The sequence below is a fragment of the Ambystoma mexicanum genome, chromosome 14, assembly GCF_040938575.1.
Source record: "Ambystoma mexicanum isolate Mex_15411 chromosome 14, UKY_AmexF1_1, whole genome shotgun sequence".
Classification (NCBI taxonomy): domain Eukaryota; kingdom Metazoa; phylum Chordata; class Amphibia; order Caudata; family Ambystomatidae; genus Ambystoma; species Ambystoma mexicanum.
The window spans coordinates 621,333,052-621,350,112 of NC_090940.1; the positions used below are offsets into that span (position 1 = coordinate 621,333,052).

A 17,061-nucleotide genomic window follows, 5' to 3' on the forward strand; every position below is an offset into this window, starting at 1 on the left:
GACTAGCTCTGAAGGCCTTTCTGCCCTCTGTACAGGGAAAATATGTTCTGATAATGACGGACAACACAGTGGCCATGTACTATCTCAACAAGAGAGGAGGAGTAGGGTCACTGCCACTGTGCAGAGAGGCAATGCAGCTCTGGTTCTGGGCAATAAGAGAAGGAATCTCTCTCTCGGCAATTCACCTAGCCGGAGAGAAGAACACGGCGGCAGACGCTCTGAGCAGGCAGAGCACGGTCTCTCACGAGTGGGAGCTGGCTCAGGAAGTCCTTCTGGAGATCTTCGCCCTTTGGGGAACCCCTCAAGTGGATCTGTTCACCACCGCGATCAACCGGAAGTGCGATCAGTAATGCTCAAGGGAATTTCCTCAAAGAGGACCTCTGGAAGACGCATTCGTAGTGGAGTGGAAGTTTCCACTGCAGTACGCATTTCCCCCAGTCCCCGTGATTCCTCAAGTAATCAGGAGGTTGAGAAAGTTCAGGAAAACCATGATCCTAATTGCCCCGGATTGGGCCAGGAGGACGTGGTACCTGGACCTTCTAGACATGTCCATCTGCCCTCCAATATGTCTTCCGCAAAGGGAGGATCTTCTCTCGCAAGAGGAAGGTCGGGTTCTCCATTCAGAGGTCAAAACACTCAACCTTCACGCATGGTTTCTGAGAGGTTGAGATACAAGGATTGGGATCTTCCGGATGACGTAATGGAAATCTTGCTTTCGGCCAGAAGACCAGCAACAAAGTCTTTGTACCGATGTCGCTGGAATAGGTTTAGTAACTGGTGAAAAGACAAGGATGTGGACCCTTTTCAGTGTGGCACCCCAATGGTGCTTTCCTTTCTGCTACATCTAGCTAATCTGGGGCTCCAGATAGGAACAATAAAAGGATACCTTGCTGCGCTATCCATTTTCAAGCGCTCATCGGAAGAGGTTTCATATTTCAAAATACTGTTAATAGTTCAATTCTTAAAGGGGCTCACTAATGTGTACCCTCCAGTCCCTTTTCATGTACCAGCCTGGGACTTAAATTTCGTATTAAAATTCTTGACTTGCATACCTTTTTAGCCTCTGCACTCATGTCCATTGAGGCTTTTGACTCTAAAAACTGTCCTACTTGTGGCCCTATCATCAGCCCGCAGGGTTAGCGAACTTCAGGCTCTCTCATGCAAACCACCATATACTATTTTTTATAAAGATAAGGTAGTCCTTAAAGTTAAACCTTCATTTTTGCCAAAGGTAGTCTCGGACTTCCATTTGTCACAAAAAATAGTACTTCCTACGTTTTATCCCCCTCCTCATCTGGGCAAAGAAGAGGAGAGATTACACAGATTAGATCCCAAGAGGGCTCTTAGTTTTTACATATCTAGGATGGCTAAATTGAGACAAGATGACCAACTGTTTGTGGGTTACATTGGCCAAAGATTAGGCTTATCTGTAACGAAACAGACCATTTCCCGCTGGATCATATTAGCTATAGTTGAATGCTATAGATTAGCGGGAAAAGAACCACCAGATGTGCTTCGTGCCCATTCTACAAGGGGAATGGCTACTTCTGCGGCTCTAAATAGGGAAGTCCCGGCAGCAGACATTTGCGCAGCTGCAACCTGGAAAACAATACATGCCTTTGTTAAACATTATTGTCTGGACACTGCCTCCTCTAACGAGAGTTTATTTGCAAAGGCAGTTCTGCATTCTGTCCACGAAAACTGAAATGGTACTCCCACCTCCAAAAATTGATACTGCTATGGGAGCCTATCACAAGATGAGGAATTCGTGGGAGGACACAATCCATTCGAAGAACAAGTTACTTACCAACTGTAACGTTCTTTCGACTGGATGTTCCTCCCACGTATTCCTCATCGACCCTCCGATCCAACCCCACAGTACAGTTTACATGTTCTTACACTTTCCTCTCACGAAGAATGTATCGGTCATGGGACACGCCTGGGTGTTCCTCCTATATATATATATTTCATCGAAAAAACAGAACTGAAGCAACGGGCGCGGCTCGAGCTACTTATACCATCGGTGACATCGACAGAGTACGGAGTACGTCGAGGGACAATCAACGCCACGACCTCGAGATGAGCGCCCTCTGCCGAGAATTTTTTTTTCCGAAGCAGCGAAGCTGGAGATAACGATTATCACAAGATGAGGAATACGTGGGAGGAACATCCAGTCGAAAGAACGTTACAGTTGGTAAGTAACTTGTTCATCCTCACTAACTAGCAACTTGTTATTAAATAGATTAAAGACTTTCCTACCTGAATGTCCTCTGCGATAATCCCAGAGGAAGTTATAATTTTTATGATTTTAGTTTAAGTACTTGTTTCTACCCAAACTGCCAACCGATAGAAAAATGTATTGAAACTGCTCAGCTCAAAAATCAATGTTCAGCATGTCTTTTCTAGTACTTGACTGGAAAGAATGAATTAGAACTGAGCCTGGATAAATGAAGAACCTTAACACCTTCTTGTCACCAAATAGTGTTCATTCAAGGTTAATTTGACTGTAAGATGGAGAAGCTTAATTTAGTCTTGAAAGTCTTCCAGAAAATAATCTTCTCCTTATTACTGATACTCTTTTCCTGTACATACAGGTTATAAGTTTTAAAATGTCTTGAAAGGTACCTTTCACTGTTGAGCGTCTTTAAAAAATATGAAAAGTATATTTAACTTGTGCGGCTCCTTTAAAAATACTTGTAATGGATGCAAGTGCCTCCTTTTTTCTGCTATGTTTTCATAATAGCTATTCTCTGTCTTTATACTTTCAGTTCGCCATGTTTTGAAGCAGAAATAAATACACAACGTCTTTTGAAAATAGAATTTGAAGTCTTACCTTGTTTCTTCTAGCAAACAAAGGGTTAACCCTCATACGGAGATCCGACACGACGGGAAGGAACGCTGCTTCTCCTCATCAGATGACGCTGAGAAATCTCCTTCTCCGCGGGACCGCCTGTTACTTCAAAGAAAACGAAATGCGACGCTGTTGCAGCCGACGTCCACAGAAGCCCGAACTCGAAGAATCTGACAAGGTAAGTAATGAATTACAAACAGTTTCTTTTGCGCGCGCGCGCACCTCTCAAAACGAAACTCTTCCTGTTTACAAGTCTCCTCAAACAAATAGCGGAGTTAACCCTTTAGCTTCAGGAATGAAATCTAAGCAAAGAAAAGGAATTTAACGTTGTGCTTGACATTTAAATATAAAATAGCACTTAACTTGAGTTGTGTGGAAAGGACTCGCTGCTTTCTTCTTTCTCACAATGGATCACTTCTCCTTAGGAAAATATATTTTCTTTCAAGTTGCATAGTTCTTCCTAATTGAAGCTTTTCTTCAAGGAACTTCTTCCAATGCCCAGAAAACAGGAGACAGACAAAAACACGACCAGCTCAGATGAAGAAATTAATGAAAGGCAGTTTAGAATGTAGGGAAAGAAACAATTGTTCACTGTCACCCAATCAGCACTCTTGTCTCTGCCCTCCATTTTGGCTTGGGGTAGCTGCAGCACTCTGAATACAAAAGTCAAGGCCCAACAAAATCTAGAATGAAGGAACTGAAATAATCTTAAAACCCAAAAAGTAAAATTAACTTGGACATCGTAAGATTGTTAAATTGAAATAATCTCCTATTTATCATGGAACCTGACAGTACCCCCTCTCCAGGACCTCCCTCCCGGACCAGGTTTGAAAGGAAACTTTCTATGGAATTTTGCAATAAAAAATGGGGCATGGACATTACTAACAAATTCCCAAGAGCGTTCTTCAGGCCCAAACCCTTTCCAGTCAATTAAATATTGAAGTTTTCCCATGGCTCCTTCTTGAGTCCAAAATTGCTCTAACCTCAAATTCTTCAGATTGATCCTCTACTAAAACTGGACTAGGAGGAACTCCCAATCCAGTTCCCACAACAAATGGTTTTAACTGACTAATGTGAAATGTTGAATGTACCTTTACATTTTCAGGAAGTTTCAATCTGACTGTAACTGGATTTATCACAGTCTCAATCTCAAAAGGACCTATAAATCTTGGACTAAATTTAGTTCTACCCTTGATTTTTAAATTCTTAGTAGATAACCAAACTTTATTCCCAACACAAAATTTTGGCCCAGACCTGCGTTTAACATTTGCAAACCTCTTGTAATTATCCTTACTCAATTGAAGTGCCTTAACAGCTCGTTCCAAATTTTCCTTCATAGACTGTAATCTGATCTCAACTGCTGGACTACCAATGTCTTTTTTAATTGGTTCTCTAAGAAAACGAGGATGAAAACCACAACTGCAGAAAAAAGGTGACATTAAAGTTGAATCTTTCATGGAATTGTTATATGCAAATTATGCTATCCAAATTAAATCAGCCCAACTGTCTCCAGCTTGTAAGTAACATCTCAAATACTTTTAATTCTTGATTAACACATTCTACTTGACCATTGGTCTCAGGGTGATAACCAGATGTTAATTTAACTTCCACTCCTAGACTTCTACAAAAGGCTCTCCAACATTTCGAAATAAACTGAGAACCTCTATCAGAGATAACCGGACTATGTAATCCAGGAAGTCGAACAATGCCTTGAGAAAAATGGTGTGCTAATCTTTCAGCAGTAATTTCCTCTTTTATAGGAATAAAATGACTTTCCTTTGTGAGTAATTCAACTACAACCAAAATTGTTGGAACAGCCCTGGTCTTTGGGAAGATCTACAATAAAGTCCATCGAAATAGTGTGCCACAGATGTGGTGGAATAGGAAGAGGTTCTAACCGACCCATTGGTTTACCCACATGAGACTTGGCTCTTGTACAGGTTTCGCAAGTCCTAACAAAATTTAAAATGTCACTTCTCATTTTTTCGCACCAAAATTCCCTTCTGACTAATTCTAAGGTTTTTCTAAACCCTGGATGACCTGAGAGTTTAGATTCATGACAATCAATCAAAATCTTTTCACGGAGCTTCTCAGAAGGAAGATATAGCCTGTTGTCGAAATAAGGTAAACCATCTTTAATCTTTCTAACAGGGTCTTGCCTAACCCATTCTTCCATTTGCTCTATAGTCATACTATCTTGAATCTCTCTTGATAAACCTCCTTCATCTAGAGTTCCAGCAACAATAAAATGTTCAGAAGAAATCACAGGTTGTTGATCAATTTCCTTCAATTTTTCACTACCCGGAAATTGACGAGACAATGTGTCAGCCTTCCCATTTTGACTTCCGGGTTTAAAAGTGATTATAAAATCATAGTCTGAGAAAAACAATGGCCATCTCAATTGTCTTGGCGTTAGAGTTTTTGCTGATTTCAAAAACAAAAGATTTCGATGATCAGTCAAAACTGTAACAGGATGTCTTGCTCCTTTTAAATAATGGCGCCATTCCTCGAAAGCTGCCTTGATCGCTAAAAGTTTGCGATCCATGATAGTATAATTAACTTCAGAAGAAGAACATTTCTTGGAAAAATAAGCAACTGGATGCAATTGTCCAGTAGTACCATGCTGTTGAGATAAAACCGCTCCCATTGCTAAATTGGAGGTATCTGCCTCGACAAAAAAGGGCTTGGAAGGGTCAGGATGTAAAAGCACTGGACCTGTAATAAAACTCTCTTTACGGACTTCAAAAGCCTCTTCAGCTTCTTTACTCCAAATGAATTTAACTCCTTTCTTTAGTAGTTTAGTAATTTGAGTGATTATTTGAGTAAACCCCTTGATAAACCTTCTATAAAAATTGTCAAAACCCAAAAAACTCTGTACCTCCTTGACTTTAGTCGGAGATGGCCAATCTTTAACAAACAGCTTTTATCTTTTTGAGATCCATCTCCAAACCTTTTGGAGAAATCACAAAACCAAGGAACTCTACTGAAGAAGTATGAAATTGGCTCTTTTCCAATTTTGCAAATAAATGGTTTTCTTTCAATTTTTGTAGGACCAATCTAACATTATTTTGATGTTGCTGCAAATTTTGAGAATAAATCAGAATGTCATCTATGTAAACAACAACAGAAATGTCCAAAAACTCTCGTAAAACTTCATTAATAAAGAACTGAAAAGAAGCTGGGGCGTTACATAATCCGAAAGGCATCACTAAATATTCAAATAACCCATACTTAGTCTAGAAGGCTGTTTTCCATTCATCTCCCTCCTTAACTCTAACAAGATGATAAGCACCTCTCAAATCCAATTTAGAGAAAATCTCTGCTCCTTGAATTTGATCTAACATAACTGAAATTAAAGGTAAAGGGTATCTATTTTTGATGGTAACCTTGTTCAAAGCTCTATAATCAATACAAGTCCTTAATGTTCCCTCTTTTTTAGGCACAAAAAACAAAGGAGATGCCACTGGGGATTTGGAATGTCTGATGAAACCTTTTGCTAAATTTTCAGTTAAATATTCCTTAAGGTAGTCATTTTCCTTTTCTGTAAGTGCATAAACCCTACTGCAAGGTAACGTGGCCCCAGGCTCAAGTTGTATTTTACAATCGAATGATCTACGAGGAGGAAGACTACCTGCCACAACCTCATCAAAGACATCACTATATTCCTTGTAACAATCAGGTAAAACTCCCATCACATCACTGCTCTAATTGTATGAGAATGGGTAAGAGCACCAATCTCCCCAAGAAATCTGGCACAATTTTCAAACTCTGTTTGAGTATCTTCAAGAGATTTAACTTCAAAACAATGTTCCTTGCAAAAACTGGAATTTAATTCTATCACTCTACTACCCCAATCAATTAATGGATGATGAAGTGTAAGCCAAGGCATACCTAAAATAATCTTCAATTGCGGAGCATCAATAATCTCAAATATCAACTCCTCTCCATGGTTCCCTGCAATAATCATTAATAAAGGAGAAGTTTCATGCGTGATGGGTCCTGAAGTCAGGTCAGACCCATCCACAGAACTAACCTGCTCAGACAAAACCTTTTTGACTAAAGGAATTCCTAAATCTTTGGCTACTCCCCAATCCATAAAATTTCCCGTAGCTCCTGAATCTATAACCATAGGACCACTACCCACCAGTTTCTTCTCAAAAATCAAGGATACGTTAATTGTAATATGAGGAACCGCCGCCTGAAGAGTATTGGCAACTTGATGATTCTTGTTGTCGAGAGTTGGGACCTTCTTTGGAGTAAAAGGGCAATTCCCAAGAAAATGTCCACTTCTTCCGCAATAAAGGCAAAGATTATTATTTCTTCTTCTTTCTCTTTCTTCCTTGGAAAGAAGTCCCCTAAATCTTCCAGAGCCTTCTGAATTTTTTGACCTAAAATCTCTATTTACAAACTCTAATCTGGGTCTATTTAATCGAGGACTAGATTTAGTGTCTTGTTTACAGTCTGCTCTTCTACGCTCAAGTCTTCTTTCATTTTGTCGAAAATCTAACTGAATCACTAAATCCATAAGAGCATCACAAGAAGTTGGTCTATTTACCACCCCTGACAAAGCATCTTTCAATTCATCCTTTAACCCTCTGTAAAAAAGAGATGCTCTCTTCTCTTCTGGCCAGTTACTTTCAATTACTAAAGTCTTAAATTGGGTAATATAACTAACTAAATCTCGATTTCCTTGTTTTAACTCTAGCAACTCACTATCTACCTGCAAAGATTCTTGACGTTTATCAAATAATTCACTGAACTCCTCCTTAAAAACTTTTAAATCAAACAATGCTAAATCTTTCTGTTTTACCAAAGCCCCTGCCCAACTAGCAGCCTCCCCAGAAAGATAAGAAATCATAAAAGTTATTTTAGACATATCAGAAGAGAACACTTCCGGCCTACTTAAAAAATGCAATTCACATTGAGTGATATAGGTTTGAAATCTTTTTGCCTCTCCAGAAAAACGTTCAGGTGGTGCCAAAGGTACCGGAAGAATTAAAGATTTCAAACCTCCTATGGCTCCTAACTCTGAATTTTCTCCTTGTCTTAAATTTTCTCTTTCCAAAATAGGAGGTTCCATAATCTGTTCTTCTCTCCTACTAAGAAGCCTTTCTTCCGAAATCTCCTGAAGATGTGTAACCTTAACATTTAACTCCTCAAACTTTTTATTTAAAAGAACATTCTCATTAATAGATACCCTAACTTCTTCCCTCAATGCCTTAATCAAATTCCCCAACTCTTCCATAATGATCCTGGAACGTGGTCTCAGCAGCTCAGGCGAAGTAAACAACTTGGGCCTTTCATTCTATCAAGGCTGGTAAATCATGTTCAACGCAGGAGCTGCTGAGTCCCACCATCCCACTAAGACGTCTAGCTCACAACTAAACTGAACAGCTGAGTTCTAGACACCTCTGGGGGGAAAGGGGAAAAGTGGATAAAATAATAAATCAGACACAGAATCTTCTATTTTCTTCCGGTCTCTGAATGAAAGAAAAAATGGTTATACAATAAATATATATTCTCACTAACTAGCAACTTGTTATTAAATAGATTAAAAACTTTCCTACCTGAATGTCCTCTGCGATAAGCCCAGAGGAAGTTATAATTTTTATGATTTTAGTTTAAGTACTTGTTTCTACCCAAACTGCCAACCGATAGAAAAATGTATTGAAACTGCTCAGCTCAAAAATCAATGTTCAGCATGTCTTTCCTAGTACTTGACTGGAAAGAATGAATTAGAACTGAGCCTGGATAAATGAAGAACCTTAACACCTTCTTGTCACCAAATAGTGTTCATTCAAGATTAATTTGACTGTAAGATGGAGAAGCTTAATTTAGTCTTTAAAGTCTTCCAGAAAATAATCTTCTCCTTATTACTGATACTCTTTTCCTGTACATACAGGTTATAAGTTTTAAAATGTCTTGAAAGGTACCTTTCACTGTTGAGCGTCTTTAAAAAATATGAAAAGTATATTTAACTTGTGCGGCTCCTTTAAAAATACTTGTAATGGATGCAAATGCCTCCTTTTTTCTGCTATGTTTTCATAATAGCTATTCTCTGTCTTTATACTTTCAGTTCGCCATGTTTTGAAGCAGAAATAAATACACAACGTCTTTTGAAAATAGAATTTGAAGTCTTACCTTGTTTCTTCTAGCAAACAAAGGGTTAACCTTCATACGGAGATCCGACATGACGGGAAGGAACGCTGCTTCTCCTCATCAGATGACGCTGAGAAATCTCCTTCTCCGCGGGACCGCCTGTTACTTCAAAGAAAACGAAATGCGACGCTGTTGCAGCCGACGTCCACAGAAGCCCGAACTCGAAGAATCTGACAAGGTAAGTAATGAATTACAAACAGTTTCTTTTGCGCGCGCGCGCACCTCTCAAAACGAAACTCTTCCTGTTTACAAGTCTCCTCAAACAAATAGCGGAGTTAACCCTTTAGCTTCAGGAATGAAATCTAAGCAAAGAAAAGGAATTTAACGTTGTGCTTGACATTTAAATATAAAATAGCACTTAACTTGAGTTGTGTGGAAAGGACTCGCTGCTTTCTTCTTTCTCACAATGGATCACTTCTCCTTAGGAAAATATATTTTCTTTCAAGTTGCATAGTTCTTCCTAATTGAAGCTTTTCTTCAAGGAACTTCTTCCAATGCCCAGAAAACAGGAGACAGACAAAAACACGACCAGCTCAGATGAAGAAATTAATGAAAGGCAGTTTAGAATGTAGGGAAAGAAACAATTGTTCACTGTCACCCAATCAGCACTCTTGTCTCTGCCCTCCATTTTGGCTTGGGGTAGCTGCAGCACTCTGAATACAAAAGTCAAGGCCCAACAAAATCTAGAATGAAGGAACTGAAATAATCTTAAAACCCAAAAAGTAAAATTAACTTGGACATCGTAAGATTGTTAAATTGAAATAATCTCCTATTTATCATGGAACCTGCCAATTCGGTACTGAAAGCCCCCCAATCCCCAATCCACGGCCTGGAGGACTTCCAGTCGCAGTTGCGCTTTTTCTCCCTCCAGAGGAACCTGAATAAGCATGTGTCTAGGTCTCTGTACATCTGGCATGTTGGTGTACATGGCACATCATGGCTAGGTATATCAGTTTCGGGAGGGAGTTCATTTTGAACGTGTTGATGCGGCCCACCAGGCGTGGTCAGATTTTATTTTAAGGAGGATCAGGAAGTAGTTCAGTTCCATGATTGGATCAGGCAAAAGGGGTAATTCCCAAGTGTTTACTATTTTGTAGGTGGAGGTGGAATGGGATGAATCCACCTGGGTCCCAAGGTATATATGTTCTAAGCGGGAGAATTTCTGATTTTGACCCGTTAACTTTATATCCTGTCAGGGGGCCATAGGCTTGTAGGAGGTAATGTAGTTGTGGTAACAATGTTTTCCATTTACTGACGTAGAGTAGGATGTCTTCGCTTAGCAGGTTTCTTGAAGAAACCCATTGCTTCGACTCCTTTCAGTCAGGCTTCAGCCCAGGATATGGCACAGAAAGTGTGCTTGTCTCGGTGGTGGATGATTTAGCCTGTCTCTCTGATTAGGGTGGAGTGGGTGCACTGATCTTATTCGATTTCTCAGCTGCATTAAATTCTATCGACCATTCCACCCTGCTAGCCTGTCTCTCAGGCGCAGGCCTCATGGGGACGGCTCTATCTTGGTTTCAATCTTTTCTTAAAGATCGAACTGAGTCCCTGTCACTAGTGCCTTTTTGATCAGAATCTGCCCCTCTGATTCTGCAGGGGTCGGCCCTGTCTCCTATTTTGAGTATAAACGGCCATTGGTTGCCCTTATCCGCTCCCATGACTTCCGGGTGCTGCTGCTACGTTAATATGCAAATCATTGTTCAGTTTAATCTTTTGAATCATAATACTGCATCCCTGGTTAGTGGTTGTCTGGAGGCTGTGCGATGTTGGGTGGGTGTTAACTGGCTTAAGCTAAAGAGGGACAAAATAGAGGTGATGGTGATCGGCCCCCAATCAGCGGTGGCACAGTTTTCCCCAGCCTTTTGGTCTTCCGACATTGGCCCTTTTCCAACACCTGTGCCAGTGGTCAAGGATTTGTATGTGGAATTATCTGCATTGCTGTCTTTTGCATCCCAAGTTAGTGTGGTCTGCCATTATAGCTGAAGATTCTTTCGAAAAGTTATCTGTTTCCTTCAATTGCATCTGCACGCCCCAGTGGTGGCTGTCTTGGTGCTTAGCATCATTTATTACTGCAACTCTTTGTATTTAGCTCAGCCTGGCTACTTGATTAATCGCCTTCAAATGTTGCAGAATTCAGCTGTCCGGGTTGCCACTTGTGTTTTGTTCAGAGCTTGTTATAATATATTAATAAAATGCATCTTTCCTAGCCCCAAGTTAATTCTTTTTTCGCAATCAAAATCCTGCTCTTTCAGTAACATTCGAAATGGAGTAGCATTTGTCAGTCATTGAGTAGAAACAAAATAGAGATGTGTTCATGGCTTCCTCTGTCAGTCATTACAAGAAAAGGCTGGGTCAGTGGAGAGGGCATGTACCAGTCACCTGGCCTTCACCGATAAACCTAGGTTAAATAACATCAAGGATAGGTCCATCTATTCTCCGAAGTAAGTTAAGCTGTTCCAATATAGCTCTATTCTCTTCTTTAAATGCTATGTAAATGCTGACTGCACCAAGTAGAGGTTAGTTACACTTTGAGTCATAGTGTTCAGCCTTTCCACTTTGTTAAACGCACGAAAGGTATCTTTTTAAGATTATTCAAATAGAGTGACCATTGTTGGACTGGAGGGCAAGCAGATTTTGTATTTAAAGCCTCAAACATAAATCACCATCCGTGAACTGGCCGAAAGAGTTTGTCATTAAAGCCATACGTAAAGTGGAAACTTGCAATAACAATAACTGTTGAAAATGTAATTTGTTCTGCCTTTTGGCGATTACAGCATTATTATTTATGTAATCTGTACATATTTGTGTTGTTATCTGTTGTAAACGATTAACAAATGACCTATGCTGATGCAGACTTCATTTTCTGTATAAAAAAAAGAAGCTGTGTACTATTCAGGCACTTCACTTCTCCACTCTCTATGAAATACTGGTCATGGAAGAACCTGAAGTCCGCTCAAGTGTATGATATGTGCAAAATAAATCTTACCTTGTAATTTTGAAACTCTGTCTCAGATACTCTACTTTGTTTGAATTATAGCGCTTAAAAGTCTCAAAATGGCGACCACCGTGGGGCCCCAATGAGGATGAGGGCACTTTGACTAGATATGATGGAGAGGAACCTGCCGAATGGACTGCTTGGTTTCAGGGATCCCTGCCATCATATTTACTCGCAGCTGACAGTAGCCTCCATTGGCAGACTTCTCTCCATAGACGCCCTCTCCCGGCTGGGTCCACTACGAATTGCCCGCGATGTTTCGCCCAGAGCAACTGAGACAGAACTTTGTTAGTAAGTATAGCTGTTTGGCAGGTAAGGCTTGGTTGGTGGGGTTGAAGCGAAGATATTTGCAAATACCTTCTTTTGCCTGGGAAAGTCATAAAGTTTTATGATGCTTGGTCCTAGTAAACTTCGTAAATGTTGGTCCGGACTGTGTTGCGTTCTCTCTGCGCACGACTTAGAATTTGGTAAGCTTGCACCCCCAGAAGGTACCCCGGCATTCGAGATGTATGTCATATATGGAAAAGGGGCGATTGTATTTAACAGTTCATGGCACAAACAGACTAAAGATACGCCTAGTTTACGATGGCCAGAAAATGGTTCTTTTGATGTTTCCATAATTCAGCATTTAGAATCTGTATTATTAAAGAATAAGGCTAGACCCTCCGTCTTTGATGTTATCTACAATTGGCGCAAAGAAGCCACGGAGTAGATCAAACGCAAACTGAAGTTTGCTCAAAGGCACGTGTCACAGGCTGAAAAAGCTTTGGTTCATGATCAACAAAAATATCAGCAAAATAATAGAGAGATAGACAGAGATTGTCAGTTACAAAGAACAGGAATCGATCCCGTTATACCTACTACTACCCAAGATCCCGTAATACAACAGATCCTTAATAACCCATGGCAACATCTTCTTCCCTCTGCACCCCCTCCTCCGTTTAGGCAACCACAGAGTCTATTAGTATTAGGGCTCCCAGGCCCTCAACTCCCTTCCACTCTCCCAGATCCCCAAAATCCTCCCCTTCGAATGGATTGTGTCCTCCAACGTATTCCTTATCTTAAATGTATTCCTTCCAGCTTTAGCTGCTTTGGAGATTTGTCGTCGAGTCGATGGTCCCTCGAAGGCCTCCATCGAGGGTGACGTCATTGGGCACGTCATTGGGTATACAAGTAGTGCGCGCTGCGCCCGTTGGCCTCAATTCCGTTTTTCCGCAGTACATATTGCTTGGGAGACTCAGCGCGCCTCTAGTAGTTCTGTGACACAGTAAATACTGAAGAGATATTCGATGTGTCCTTGTCATCGAACCCGACTACGACCCCGCGATCGGGATTTAAAAAGTGTAAATCCTGCAGTTCGAAAATGTCCATCACGGACCCGCACCGGGAATGTCTGTGGTGTCTCGAGGAAGGCCACGACATGGAGGCCTGTACGAAGTGTCAGGCGATGACGGGGAAGGCCTTGCGAGAGAGGAAGGGGAAAACTGCAGGTCGGTCATAAACCTAACCGAAAAGACTCTAGCGTCGAGTCGAAGTCCCGTGAGGAGAAATCAAAAAGGATGAAATGCCCCACAAAATATTCTTCCTCCGAAGAGTGGGAAGCATTCAGGGTGAAAATGATGGAGGTGTTTGAAAAAGCTAAGCCTCGGTCCGCGCCTTCTTCGGAAGCCGGCTGGGAGTGTTATCGTTCCGACACTTGTGCGCCCTCGAGCCCGGGTGATCGAAAGAGGAATGATCTGGAACCTTCCAGGACGCCGAACGAAAAAGACCACTCGAGTTGAGTCGACCGTTCGAGGTCACCGACGCCGTCTGAAACCCGATGCACCACAAAGGGCAAGTCTTCGAAGAGCGCCTCGACGCCCTCGAAGCAAGCTCCGTCGATGACCACTATTTTGTCGACGCCATCAACGCCTTTGCCGATGTCGACCCCGAAGCCCTCGGTGCCAAATGTTCCAAAGGCTCCAGCTCAGCCAACTCAGCCAGAAGCTGTAAAAATAACAGCTAAAGAGAAGGCTACAAAGGCTGAAATGCCTTCAGGTTCCACTGATAGACCTCTCCCACCTCTCCCAGAAAAGTTTTTTAAACCTCTTCTAAGGAAAGAATTTTTCAAATCCTTGGCTTTAATATTTGAAGAACAGGAGAGATCTGATGAGGAGAATGTTCCTTTTGGACTGGAATATGGTACCCTAAATGTCCCAGAGTGCCTGATTTCTGGGGAATGCATAATGCAAGTGGCATTGATACTTCGCCTGAAACAGATTTTGGCAGGCCAGAACCAGGGGAACATGCCAGTCCCTCATACCGTCAACTAATGGCAAAGGTGGTCGATTATTTAGGATGGGCTAGACCACAACTCAATTCATCCAGGATGATCTGACCAATATATTGCATCATGGTCCCACCGAAGATCCGATTTTAACCTTCCATGTAGCCTTGCAAAATAAGGTGGGCAAAAATTGGGAGACTCCGGATTCTATTCCTCCGGTGAATAAATCCCTTAGTTCAAAATACCGCCCTTCCAGTAGTGAACCCGGCTATCTGTCTAAACAACCCACTCCCAAGAGTCTGGTGGTCCAGGCAGCCACAGCTTCAAATAAGGTGGCGTACCCTTCTAACGCTACCAAAGAAACTAGCAATAGTTAAACGTGCTGCCCATCCGAAAATAATGACTGAAATTCAAAAGGCAAATGATTTTGCTGACTCCATAGCTAAGCAAACAGCGTTAGATTGTACCTCAGGGATCTATAATACTGAGAATATTAGAAGGGCTCAGGACTTGGGATGTATGGAGAAACCTCTGTCAGCATTATAAAAATTCAAGCAATGGCCACTGAAGGGGAAATCAGGGGGTGGGAAGACAGCTCTGCTATGCAGGATGAAGAAGGGTGTTGGTTCACATGGTCTAAAAAACAGTGGATGCTACCTAATGCTTATGTGCCCCTAGTCGTGCGTATGGCCCACGGACCCACCCACATACATGCTAAAGCTAGTTGTAAACAGTTGGAAATGTTTGTTGTAATTCATTGATTACCACAACAGCTGAGAATGTGGTTAGGAGTTGTGTAATATGTCTAAGCCATAATGTAGCCTCAGGGACTATGGTCTTTGCAGGACATTTTTACCTTCCTATATTTCCATTTGAAGTGTTGTATTATACCTTTATCGAATTAGAAAAATGTAATAATTTGAAATATGTGTTAGTAGTAATCTCTGCCTTCAGCAAATGAGTAGAGGCTTTTCCCCTGAAAGATAATACCGCCATCTCCAATGCAAAAGTTATGTTATGTCAGGTACTGTCAGGATACAGTGACATATTCTGAATTACATTAGGTATGGGGAAAATTAGTATAGAAAGGTTTTTGGAAGTTATGATGAGTTTAATTTTAAAACAGCCAATTTTGCCCTTAACATTCATTGCAGTCTATGGAGAATGCCCCAAGCCAAGATGGAGGTCCTCAGTCTAAGTTCTGATTGGCTGGTGATTGTTTATAGGGAAGACAGTGAACATTCTAAACTGCCTTTCATCGTCTTTGCCCAGCTGAGAGGTCGTGTACTAAGCTGCTTCTGCTTAACTTGTTCAGGGGTTTCAAGTTTCAAGCAGTCGAGCGGCTTCTTTGGAAAAGTAAACAGGAATCTTACGGAGCTTCATTTTGTCACTGAACAGGAGTAAGAAGATTTCGAGTTATCCAAGAAAATAAGTTTCCAAGACTCTTCACAAGATAAGTTCTTTTAAAACTCAAGACTCTTTTTATAATGTCATTGTAGAAGAGTTAAACTGATTTTCAAGTTCATATGAAAACATTAATTAAGAACTATATTGCTGTCGTATGTTTGGCTTTGCTACGCTACGTTATCTATCAAGCGCGTGGTTTTTCCGTTAACAGAAGCCTGCGCGTGAAAGTCTTGGCTTGAGAATCTAGCGCGAGCTCTTTGGTGTCGCGTGATACTATTGTGCGTGTGTTTTTTCTACCCGCGGTTGGTTTTCTGCGCGTGTACGTTTACTCGCATCTTGGACTAAGCGCGTGTGGATTTTTCCCGCGGTTTCGACTTCAGCGCGTGTGCTCGCATCTTGGACTAAGCGCGTGTGGATTTTTCCCGCGGTTTCGACTTCAGCGCGTGTGCTCGCATCTTGGACTAAGCGCGTGTGGATTTTTTCCCGCGGTTTCGACTTCAGCGCATGTGCTCGCATCTTGGACTAAGCACGTGTGGATTTTTCCCGTGGTTTCGACTTCAGCGCGTGTGCGTGTTCTCTCATCTTGGACTAATCGCGTGTGGTTTTTCCCGCGGTTTATATTTTAGCGCGTGTGCGTATACTCGCATCTTGGACAAAGCGCGTGTGGATTTTTCCCGCGGTTTCGATTTCAGCGCGTGTGAGTTTTCTCGCTCCTTGGATAAGCGCGTGTGGTTTTTCCCGCGGTTTAGTCTTCAGCGCATCTACGTTCTTCACTCAGTTTGGATTCTTATGCATGTTCAAGATATTTCCACGTGAGATTTTTTGTTGCAAGTTTCAAGAACAGTTTTTATTAAGTAAAGACACTCTAAAAATAATAAGAAGAAATATAAGTTCTTTCCAGAAACACTAGAACTTCCATTTACTTTTAATGAACTTAAGACTTTGTTCAAGCTTCTTGAGTTTAAAGAAGATTACCTGCAAAGTTAATTTCACATTCATGGACCTACTAAGAAGGCTGAATGATCGTTGAGATTCAAGTCAACTAGTAAGGAAGTCTAGTCAGCTTATCACTTCTCTGGGCATTTTGTTGAGAAGTTCCAGGTATGGTTTTTACTTTATTTGGTAAAGGATATTGATAATTAAGGTTAGTATAGTACTCCATGAATAACAAGGTGTATTATATGTTTATGTTTTACTACAGGTGAAGAAACAGCTAGCCTTTATCTTCCAGCCTGGTGTTTGTTAATTTGTCCCTTCCCCCTTTCCCCTGGAAGTGAGGTAAACTGAGCAGTTTATAGTATCAGCTCAGAGTGCCACATTTTGGGTGGATTGTCGGGGGCTCAGCAGCTTCTGCAGACACCAGGATCTCAGCCTGACATGTTA

At 41.3% G+C, this 17,061-nt stretch overlaps 1 long non-coding RNA gene across 1 annotated transcript in view; it reads left to right on the plus strand.

The window, feature by feature from the left end:
- Positions 1 to 17,061, plus strand: part of LOC138527060 (uncharacterized) — a 440,038-nt gene that overhangs the window by 316,488 nt on the left and 106,489 nt on the right. The window contains exons 4-5 of the long non-coding RNA XR_011283807.1: positions 2,848 to 3,029; positions 9,007 to 9,188. This is a non-coding gene — a long non-coding RNA (uncharacterized lncRNA). The remainder of the gene's footprint in view (positions 1 to 2,847; positions 3,030 to 9,006; positions 9,189 to 17,061) is intronic.